The sequence below is a fragment of the Geospiza fortis genome, unplaced genomic scaffold, assembly GCF_000277835.1.
Source record: "Geospiza fortis unplaced genomic scaffold, GeoFor_1.0 scaffold166, whole genome shotgun sequence".
Classification (NCBI taxonomy): Eukaryota; Metazoa; Chordata; class Aves; order Passeriformes; family Thraupidae; genus Geospiza; species Geospiza fortis.
Genome location: NW_005054310.1, coordinates 2,306,196 through 2,317,596, shown reverse-complemented (window position 1 = coordinate 2,317,596; position 11,401 = coordinate 2,306,196).

Here is an 11,401-nt window from a genome sequence, read left to right as displayed (position 1 = left end):
TCAGCAAGGAGTACAGCATGGAATATGTCAATATTCCTGTTCCAAATCACCAGCTTCAGGGACTTCATTGTATTATGCCAAAGACTGAGTTTATCAGTGTGGTGGTATTTTTCCAGATGGCACAGGGATAATTAAATGAGGTATTTTTTTAGAGAGAAGAATAAGGAAAAAAATGAAAAACAAAACAAAAATAAATAAATAAATAAAAGATTACGCTCTTCAGCCAGTGAGTCACTGGTAACAGGCCAATATTCCTACCTGGCTCCTTCTAAGCTAGAGAGATTTAATCTTTGCAGTCCTAAGGCTAGGATCAAGGACTCTGAACAACTGACTTAGAAAGCACCAAGGAAGTTGAACCAGTTGTTTGCAATTGCTTGAGGGGAATCTCAGACATACAAGCTGCCAGCAAATGCTTCAAGAAGGCCCCTCTCTTTCCCCCTGAGTCCCTGGAATTAATGAAACTCATCAAAGTTTGCAAAGGAGGATGCAAATTCAGGGAAAAGATGATAAAAAGGGCCCATGGCTCCTGCACAAGCAAATAACATGTGGTGGTAACTAATTGATGGAAAAGTCACAAACTCTGTTCACCAAACACAACAGAGATAACAGTAAATGTCACTTCTGTTAGTTACCACAGTGCCTGCCCTTTTGATTAACCCAGTGCCTGTTGTTTTTTCACAGACACTTGGTTGTTCTAGCTGCTTGGCAATCTAGTCCCTTTAAGCTTTTCCATGATGTTGTCTCAACTGGATTTTGTGCAGTAGAGCTCTTAGACAGAAATACTGACTGCAGAGCAACTCATGGCTGAGGAAAGTGATACACACAGCTAAAATGGACTTACAAAAATCTGCCACGTTTCATCACAAATCTGTGACATATTGTATCCAGAGTTTTCCAACATGTAGTCAAGCTTAGAAATGTCAGCTGTACTGGACAAAAGAGTTATGATACAACTCTGAAGAATTTCATATGCCTCCAGTGTTTTATAATGCTTTTTATCAAGTAATTTGGAATAGTAGGGAGCCCACCAGCAAAATAACTGTTTCAAGCTTAAAGGTGACTCCTGAACTGCCAGAGGAATGTGCCAAGGATCCAGGTGTCACTAGGAATATTTCTATCACTAGCTGATCGGTCCTGTGGCTGCCACCCAACAAGACAAGGAATGGGATAATATATTGTTCTATTTTTCTGAGGCTAGCAGTCTCTGCACCAATCTACTGAAATTCTTCTGACATTTGAAGCAAATATTTTAATGTCTTTGCATTTTCTTCCAAGCTTAAACATGTTTATGTGTGTCAGGAAGTGAAGTTTCTATCACTTAAAAAATAAAATGGTTGTTTATTATTGGTCACTACTGCTGTACATTCTCAGCCTTTAGAGTCATGGTTTGAGTGACAGTGTTCAAAGCAAGGTTGGAGCAATCTGGTCAAGTGAAAGGTGTCCCTACCCATGGCAAGGGGGTTGGAACTATATATTCTTTAAGGACCCCTCCAACCCAAACCATTTTGATACTATGAAATGAAACTCTTTTCTGGATATGTTCTAATCTCGTGGCTTAGAAACTCTTTGATTGTCCATGAGGATGGAATAAGTAGACCTTGGAGCCTTTATGGAGTTAAAGCTCTACTACAACTTTCTGGCATTCAGAAACATCCAAAGTCACAGTGCCAGTGTCCAAAGAAGGTCTGTTCTATTCACTGTCTGGGTTTTAGTCAGTCACAAGGCAACACAAGTACATTCTGGAAGGCATTGAACTATTTTTAATCTGTGATACCCCATTCTAATACGGTAATATTAATTCCATGGGCAGTTATATTATGTTTATCCCTATGTTTTAAGGGCTACCCTTCACTCCAGCACTATAGATAAGTTTAACTCAGATTTTACTCACCTGGAAAGCAGACCAGTCCTACACATTACTTTAGAGTAAAGCCTAGGCTGATACATTGATATACTGCTTAGTAATTCTGGTTTGTCTCTCAACCTTAGAAAGTTTTTGTGCTTCTGATGCACACATGGGTTAGATCCAGTGAACAAATCAAAAAAAACATTTCTGCACTTTCAGTTAAACTGACGTTAGGAAACAGAGGTCTGAGTCCATCTGAATCCAGGTATTTTTCTACCTCCCAAAATGGTTTCCCTCAGAGATCCTGTTCAGGATTGGGCTGAGGGCTGCCACACTCTGTAAAGTGAGAAGCCAGATGTGATGGGAGAACTTCTGAGCGGGACTCAATTGCTTTCTAGGTGAAAAAAATCAGCTACCCCCTTTTGTCTTGATCTCTCTGACACACTACTCTGTGGCTCCAAATGTAGTTTAACACTCTGTGACAAATAGCTTCAAAAGTGGGCACTCAAATTTTACTGTTCTGCCACTTGAAATATTATTATAATGTGGTTTTCCTCCTCTGCCACATGCAGGCTTGTCTCATCACAGTCCAGTATTTACCATGCAAGATGAACTTTGGACTTCCTCAACTATGGACTTAACCAAAACTAAGCAAGAAACTGCAAACATTAAGTTAACTATATTTCCCTAAACTGCAAAAGCACCCCTTTTGCTACTTTCACTTTCATGCAGTAAGCAAGAAGAGGGTTTGGCTGTTTTGTACCCACAGCACATAAGAAAAACAGTAAGATTACACAGCAATTGGATCAAATAAGATATTTGTAAGCCTGAGTTTTTATTTCTAACATATTGACAGATTCTGCCCATTTGAACTGAATGTCTCATAAGTCAGTCTGTGGAAGACAGCCTGCTATTGGAACCAACTTCTGACACCAGATCAGCACCCTCTGGGTTGTCAAGTCTTCATGTAGAAAGAGAAAGCAAAATATTTCTAGAAGGCAACTGTTATGTTAGATTGGGCCTTAGATCCTAAGGCCATGAAGACCAAGTGGGTTAGACCCAGGTCTTTGACCTTAGGTTGGTTACAAAAAATGTTCAAGCCCTTAGGATGCCACAGGAATTCTCTCTTTACATCCAGAGAGAGAATTTCCTCCCCAGAATGAATCTGGAAATTTTTGTTCTTTATTTCTTTGAGAGATTTCTACTTTCAGTATTTTGATCAAGAAAGAAAGGACGGAGTGACCAGCAAAGATATTGGCCAGTGTTGTGAATGAGCAAAGAAAATGACACAGCGCCTGGCATTTTGTATAGGACCAGAAGAGTTCCCATGTGGTGTGAGATCCCATTCGGCATCCCTGAGTACGTAACTGGTCACATGAACAATGGCTCTCCTCTGCCCCTCAGGCCTGAATGGTGATTTTTTAAAAAGCTGGTAGATTGGTAACTTTTATTGTGAAAAAATTACAATTTGTCATGTGTAGGCAAGTTGCTGGAGAAACAAGGCAAGTTGCTGGAGAAACAAACCCAGGATATCAGTCTATTTTCCTTCCCAAAAATTTCCTCTGAATCCCCTTTTCCCCCCCCCTGGGATGTCACCTCTCTGGATCATTGGTGAGTCTGTGAAAATGCACTCTGCTGTGTTCCTGGGGCTGTCTCATGTTTCTCTGCCTCTAATGCTATCCAACCTGCAGGGTTTTTTTCTCTAACTAAATACAAAGTGACTAAATTTGAAGCATCACAACACTTAAAAGGTAGGAAAAGACATTGTAATGCCCATAGAGCTGGAGTCTTTTGACCTATACATCATCTGTTGTCTGCCTTGAAGGTTTTTAGTCCTGCGGTTATCAGGGACTGAAGAATCTGTAAGCAGATGTAGCTCCCTTCCTCCTTCTGTTAGCTCTGTGTTGGAGAAATCAAGGAGAGTTATTTATGCTGTCTTATTCAAATTTAAAAGAAAAATCCAAGACCTGCATGAGCTTTAGCTGAGAGCTAACAGGGAAGAGAATAGGGCCTTAATATCTTTCTTTCAGCGTAAACACAGATATTTTTGAATAAAGGAAAAAAGCCAGTAATTCTGACTCATCTTTTTTTCTTAAATTGATGTAATTTCAGCTGGCCTTCTGTGGAGAGAAAGGATAAGGGAAAATAAGTGGAATAAACATAAGATACAGCAACAGAAATTCATAAATTCATTTACCATAAGTATTTTCCATTAAGTTATTGCTGTTCTTTGGTTTAGGATTTATATTGCCATAATTCATTTTTCAATGATTTTGGAGTCTTTTTTTCCCCCCTAAGAGATGCTATGACTTTTCTATATGCAATTAAACATGTGTTGTTTAAAACTCACTAGAACACATTTTTGACCAGTTAAGCATTACTCAAATCCTTTTATCATAAAGCTCTATTCTCAAAAGATCACCTTATTCTAAGGTTACTAAAATGAAAGCAAAAGCCCTTGCACATTAAGAGTCTTTTTTTCCAAAAGATTTCCATTTTCTTCTGCAGACCTGCCATTTTACTTGCCAGTTGTATCATGAAAAGCTCTGCTTATAGCAGACCTATTGTAGAGTGAAAAGAGAAAATGCTTTGCTACAAGGCAGTAGCTAATTCACTATTCTTCAGGGACTGATATTCATCTATTCTTCAATAAAAGCTAATGGTTAAATAGACCCAATGCACTCAGCTAATCTAGGAAGAAGCTGATGGCTGGGGGTTGGGATTCAAAGTTCATGCTGAAGTGCTATTCCTGAAGACAAAGATATCCTTACATTTGCCTTAGAAAAAGATGACAATACTAAAAATATCACATGGCTTTCACTCTCAAACACATATTTTTATGAAACAGAACCTATGACATGTGAAAAAGTTAAATTTTATTGATTTTTAACAATGCATCACTTTTATGAGTTTTTCTTTTTAAGGGATGTGAATATTTAAACAAAAGGATTACATTTTAAATAACCTTCTGTTTAGTCTTTTGCTACTTGAATTCCAACACCCTTAAGAAGATTCAATGATTTTTTTTCATGAAAAGCAATTTTTGCAAAGCCCTCCCAGAAGGAAGGGAGATGACAACACCACATTTCTCTCTGTATAACTACCATCCCAGTTAAAGGTACTGCTGTGCTGTGCATATCAAGCAGTCCAGTGCAAGAAGGAAAGCTCACTTGAGAAATCAACAATGAAAACAAAAGCCCACAACCAACACAGCAGACTACACAAGGACAAAGGAAATTTTTATAAGCAAGGTTGTGACTTTAAAAACAGTGTATATATATTCTGAACAACTGCTGTAGCAGTTGTGTATGAGTGAAGGTATGTCATTGCTTTTAATAGATAACCTGAAAGTATTTTATCTGTGCTGCAGGACATTTAAATTAGCCATACTGTGACTAATCCTGAAAACAAAATGACCTGAATATATAGATGTGCTGTTTAACTGCAGGATTTCGGTCACCAAACGCCTTATCCTTCTATCCCTGAAAACAGTGGCAATGCTCTCCCCGATTTCACCAGAAACAGGACAGAATAGCACTTAGGAGCACAGTTGAAAATGGTGGGTGAAGTCCTTATTTCAGTACTTTCTCATAGTGCAGATGATGAAACACCATGCACTGCAGCAAAACATCACACCTCTGCACATTAGTGGATTGCTGGAAGAACATCTGTGTTTTCTCAGAAACACAGAGTCACAATTGGACACATGCCTGATGAGAGGGTTTCAAGATTTGTGTCTTTCCACAAAATCAATACTGTCAATATTTTTTCTCTTCTTGCATTTTTCTTCTCATTTATCAGTTAAAAAAAATACCAATCTGTATGCATATCTTTCATTACAGAGGGTTTTGGGCACTTTCTCAGTGCTGGTACTGTAGTCGCTCTTTTAAACGACATTTGTTGGTAGGCATCATCTTTCTGTCTGAGGCCAGACTGTATCCCTCTCGGTGCAAAGAGGACTACTACTATGACAACAGCTCTTCTTTCCCTTCAGCATGCATCAGTGAGGAAGTCTGGGGAGAAATAGTCTTGAGATAATCTGAAAACCATTCATTTGTCTCACAAAGCTGAGGAAAGGGGAACGTCTGTGATCTGCATATTGGCACCAAGTGGATTGAGCTACTCAAGGGTCTCGGGATGGAATAAAGATGCTTACATAGCAGATCTCACATGTTATTCTTGTGCATGTGTCTCAGTCCTTGTTCCTGTAGAATTGGCATCATAGTAGTTCAGAAGTGCAAAGTAATATGGAGTCCAAGTAGTCAGTGCTGGAGACATATCTGAGATAATGAATCAAACAGATGGAGGAGAGAAATTTTAATGAGCTGTTCAAAAACTCTCAGATTATTAAGTAAACTCATGGCAGTTTCAGCATACATGAAAGGTGCAATTTGATATCTGAGATAGATTTGCTATATATAACTGCCTTCATATATAACTGCCTTCATCTGAAAGCTATCTAAAATTCTTTTTATTATATTAATCTGTTAAAACAGATCTGGCTAAGATAATCTGAGAGATATTTAATTTTAGATTTTCATGTATTGCAGTTAAATAAGAAAGACAGATATTTGACATTCATAAATAAGTCAAGCACAGTTTTCGACATTATAAAATTGATCCAGAAATAAAAGTTTTCAGTCGATTTTTGTAATATGGTAGGCTACTTTTTTATTTGTAGGTACTAAATTTTGATAAAAGTAGATTGGGTTGAGCAGCTCAGAGGTAGCCCTGGCAGTGACAGGCAGTCACTAGGCAGTGTAGTCCAGGTATGCAACCACTAACGGTATGGATGGGACCTGGCTGCTTCTACTGCTATCTCTTGAAAAATAAGAAGATAGCACCTGGATCCTGTCAATGCAGGATGAGATGGTGTCTTACTGTGTGACTGCATTTACATTCTTAATGCTCTTGGCTCTGGCAGGATGATAAACCAGGAAATTAAGATTGTGAATTCATTACAGCTCATCTCTCGTTCTGTCACTGCAACACACTGACACGTTTCCAACGCTGTCATTGAGAAGTTTGGTCACTTAATCCTTTCTTATTGCACATTACTTTTCAATTAGCTATTTATTGCATAACAATCTTCCATTCTGTTACAGCTTGCTTATTGAGTGTTGTTCTGACAAAGGCTGTAGTAGGAGTACTGTCACACCCAGCACGGCTAACCAGGAGAACCAGCTTCCTGCTTCAAGCTGCTGAAAAACACTTTCCAACAAGAAAGTTTTCAAACTTGTCAGAAGCAAAAGATCTTCCCCTTCAGTTTGTTAACATTCTGCAAGTCAATTCCTTTGAGTATGCTGGAGAGACAGACTTGTTTAAAGAGTAATCACTGAGGGCTGTGACTGATCTGTATCACACAGTTAGCAATTTACGAGTACATGCCATTTCATTTTCTCAGGGTGTCATTTCTTTGCTAAATTTAAGCGACGCTGAAAAATTAAAATATTTGGAGGGTTCTCTGAGTCTGTCTTTTCAATCAATTATACTGAGTGATTACAAGTGGAAAGGCCTGGGTCATTCAAATGTACTGTTTTCCGCTGAAGAAACACTGCAAAATGCAGATGAGGCATTTGATATAAGACAAAGGGATCACAGCTATCACGAAAAACAGAACTAGAAGTACAAAATAGTCAATATATGAGGAGAATACATGGTAAAAAAATTATTTCTCAACATAAATACGTATTACATTTCTTTTTGCCTCTTCTGCTTTTCTAGAAACAGCCTCCTCTGCTTTTTAAATGTCATCCATATTTATCAGACTGCATGGTTCTTGACATTTAGGATTTTTTTTCATCAAACTGTAACTGAAGCTTTGACAAAGGGTACTAATTATCAAGGGACTAGATTTTTTTTCCTTTTCCCCCTTTTTGAAGGAGCAGCAGGCTGTAGAGAAAATGTGAATTGTCAGCTACTTTTAATACTCCTATAGCAGTCTGTCTGTCCTTACTGTGAAATATAACTGGAAATAAGAATTTAAGTGTATGCTGAAGTATGTAGAAAATGCAGCTGGAATTGAGCAACTTGATTTTAAATGACAGAGGTCATTATTTACTTCAGTAAAAATGTTTCCACCTATTAGAACTATGCATAATCCCTATTGAAGGAAATTTTACTAATATTTTAAAATTCAGTAATTGATTATTCACCAATGATGATTTAAGCGACTATGGGATGCAGAGCTTGTACAATATCACAATATGGTGACTAAAAAATTGAAGCATGAAAAATTGAGAAAATGCTCAGTTACTAAACAGAAGAGTGCATTAACAAGAAAAGAAAAGTACATTGTGCTGCTTATCAACCAAAGTTGTTCCTGTTAGAAATAATCTATTTTTTTGTCCTTATTGGTAGTAAAGACATATTGGACCCTGATCAGAAAGATGATAGCTTTTCACAAACCCCTTTCTTGAGCCTGCAAATGAAGCCTAATGTAAGTGTATAGATATACATCTGAAATCTATTATTCATCCATTTTCAGTTGCCTAGCAATGGCACAACTGCAAAGGAAAGAACAGTATGTGGTAAGTACTACATGTTTTTTTTTGTTATCGATAATTTTGTGTCCATATATATCTTCATTATGATCTTGCCTGCCATCACATATAAATTATTTGACTTCCTTGACTTGTCAAACACAAGCCACTTAGTTTGAAGTGAGATTTTTAAGTAAGAAAAAATACCAGATATTCACATTACAAAATCAATTTTAATTTAGTTACAATATCAAAGCCTGCTTTGAATACACGCTCCATGCATTCAGCTGTGTTAATAGCAACACTTAGGTCAGATTATCGGAACAAGTTTTATAAAAATTCAAGGCTAAACACAACTTTCATGTCTAGCTCAGCCTTGTTTTAATGTCATTAATTGCAAATTGACACACTGTCTTTGCCTGCTGTTTATCTAACCATAGTGTAAGAAAAGAATAAAGCCAGTCCTAGTAAATTCTCAAGGATCACCACTGCATGGTTGTTACCTGTAACATCAGAAGAGAAACAGAGATCTTGGTATTCTTAAAACTCAGCACCTTCTATACAGTCAACTTTACTTCTTGTCACTGCTTTTCATCCTGCACATAATCCCTATCAGTGTTTTCCTGTTACGATTTTTAAATAGTCAGGCATTTAGGAAACAGAAATAAAAATAAATAATTATAGTTCTACCCCTGAAAAAAATGCACAACAGACCACCTCTGCCTAGCTCTGCATAATTTACAACTTACAATTTTCTCCTTAAGACACAATGCATCATACTGACCTAAAGCAAGCAAACACAAAAACAGAAAAAACTCTCTCTGACTTCGCTTTTTTTCATCCGTTAATGAAAACTAAGGTGTTCTTGGCAATACTGTGCCTCTTATTGATTAGTGTCCCCAAAGCATAGAATATTGATTGACACTGATTTATGTCTCACAGCTCCACATCAATTTGGTACTCCTTTCCTCTTTTTGGTTTATCCACCTCAGCATCAACTCATAGAAAATCTCTGGACATCAGTGGATCAAGATAAACCAGAAAGGTTTAAGGATGCAAGGAGATGCAGTACTATGCAGGACATGCATATGTTGGACTCAGCTCTTTCCAGGTTATGGGTTTCAAGCATTGCAGAACATATGGCCAAAAAAAAAGTTGTTCTGTACAGAATGAATTGCTCACTGGCCATTTTCCATGTAGGGTGGTGAAAAGCATGATCTGATCCTTCCTCCCTCATAGAAAATGTCATCCTCCCTCTTGAAGTTTCTAATAACTAGAAAACCAAGAAATTGCCCTTCCTACTCTCAGCAATTCTAGTATTCCAGAATATAACTGTTAGAGATATTTCCATGTCAGTCATTTGATTTAAGGAACCACTGATGTTTTACACAGCTGTATCAAGTTCTGAAGGCACTTTTGTCTCAAGTGCTGAAGGCATCCAAATGTCAGCAGGATTTCGCTCACTTGTTCCACATATGTGTACAGGTAGATAATTCAGCAGCAGACCAAAATGAAAGCAAGACTGCAGAAATTACAGAGATGAACAGGTGAACCTTTCCTGCACAGAGAAGAGTCCTTGAGGGTTTCAAGAGGAAAGCTCTCCATGTATCATGTTCTGCTGGCTTTTGCCACCTGTGCTTGCTCTCCAGCCTCTTTCATTGCTGGGCATAGAGGCTTTTTTTTCTCCATTATTTAAGTGGTTGTTATGAATTCACTACTTCACCATTTCGCTCAGAGCAATTGTAAAATATTACCTGTGATCTGACAAATAATCAACTATTTATCCTGATCATGAAAAATCTCTATTTTACTTATGTTGTGGGAGGACTTTCACGTACGGTCAATTTACCCAACCTTGTGTAAATGCTGTAGCCAGGTGTGCCGTCTAAGACAGGCATCCCTTGGTTTCTGCAATCCCTTGGTTTCTGCAAACTTTTGATTATTTTTCCTGGCAGACAGAGTGCAGAAATTTCATGGTGGAGTATAAACAGCCTTAAGGAAATAGAACATTTGAGGGATGGTGTACATAGGAGAAAAGAGAGAAGTAAGTAGAATTAAAATGTAGTAGACCCCCTGAGAGAAATTATTGCCTGGCAATTTAGAGTAATTTCCATTTTTAAGTAGTCCTTGTGAGGAAAAGCAAGAGTCATTTTCAGTCTAGCATTTGAATATTGAACTAATGGAGAAATGGCAGCTCTGCAGTGGCTTCGGCAGAGATCCAAGTGTTTTTTTCCAGAGAGACCTTCTTCTGCTCCATATTTAAACTACATTTGTCTTACAACTGCTGGAGTCTATTTTAAGGTAAACAAAGATCTCATTTAGCCTTGTGATATTTTCAAGCTTCACCAAGAAGCAGTGACAGTATGAAGGGATCAAAACTATTACACCCTAGTGAACAACAGCTTTGGGGAAAAGGACCTGGGTAAGCAGATGCAGGACATTAAAGCCAGGAACACATACACCACCGACACTTTGGCCTATGTGCCATTTCAAACTGTCACTGAATCTCCTACATAAAGCACCCAAGTATGCCTAAGGAGGGTGTGGGGATGCTGAGAGAATCATCTGCTGTAAACTGGCTGGCTGGCAGAAGTGAGGAGTGACCCATGTGCCTCTGAGTAACCTCCCACAGCACAGACCTCCGTGGCACTCTAATTGCAGCCCCAAGGTCCAGGTCTGTGCCTATGCATTCGTGTCTTTTGCTTTGAAGCACCTGAAAAGACGTGGCCCACAGAGCAGTGTATTTACAGACAGCAGGAGGATATGTTGGATGCTCTGGGGCCTGACAGGAGGTTAAGAGAAGACAGAACACTTGGCAGGACAAGGTTTGCAAATCTGTGGATAATGAACATGCCACAAGCTATCAGAGCCACACTCAGGCTCTGTGTCTTGGATTCACTCTAAAGACACCCCAAGAGGCCAGAGGACCCCTTCTTCTGCAATGTGGTTCATCAGGACCCAGCAACAAACCAAGAAACTGGGTTACAGGACAGCACAAATATAAAATAGGTCACACATCTCACTGGCTGAGGGCACCCTAATATTCTGTTTGAACAGAAAGATGTTTGCATCA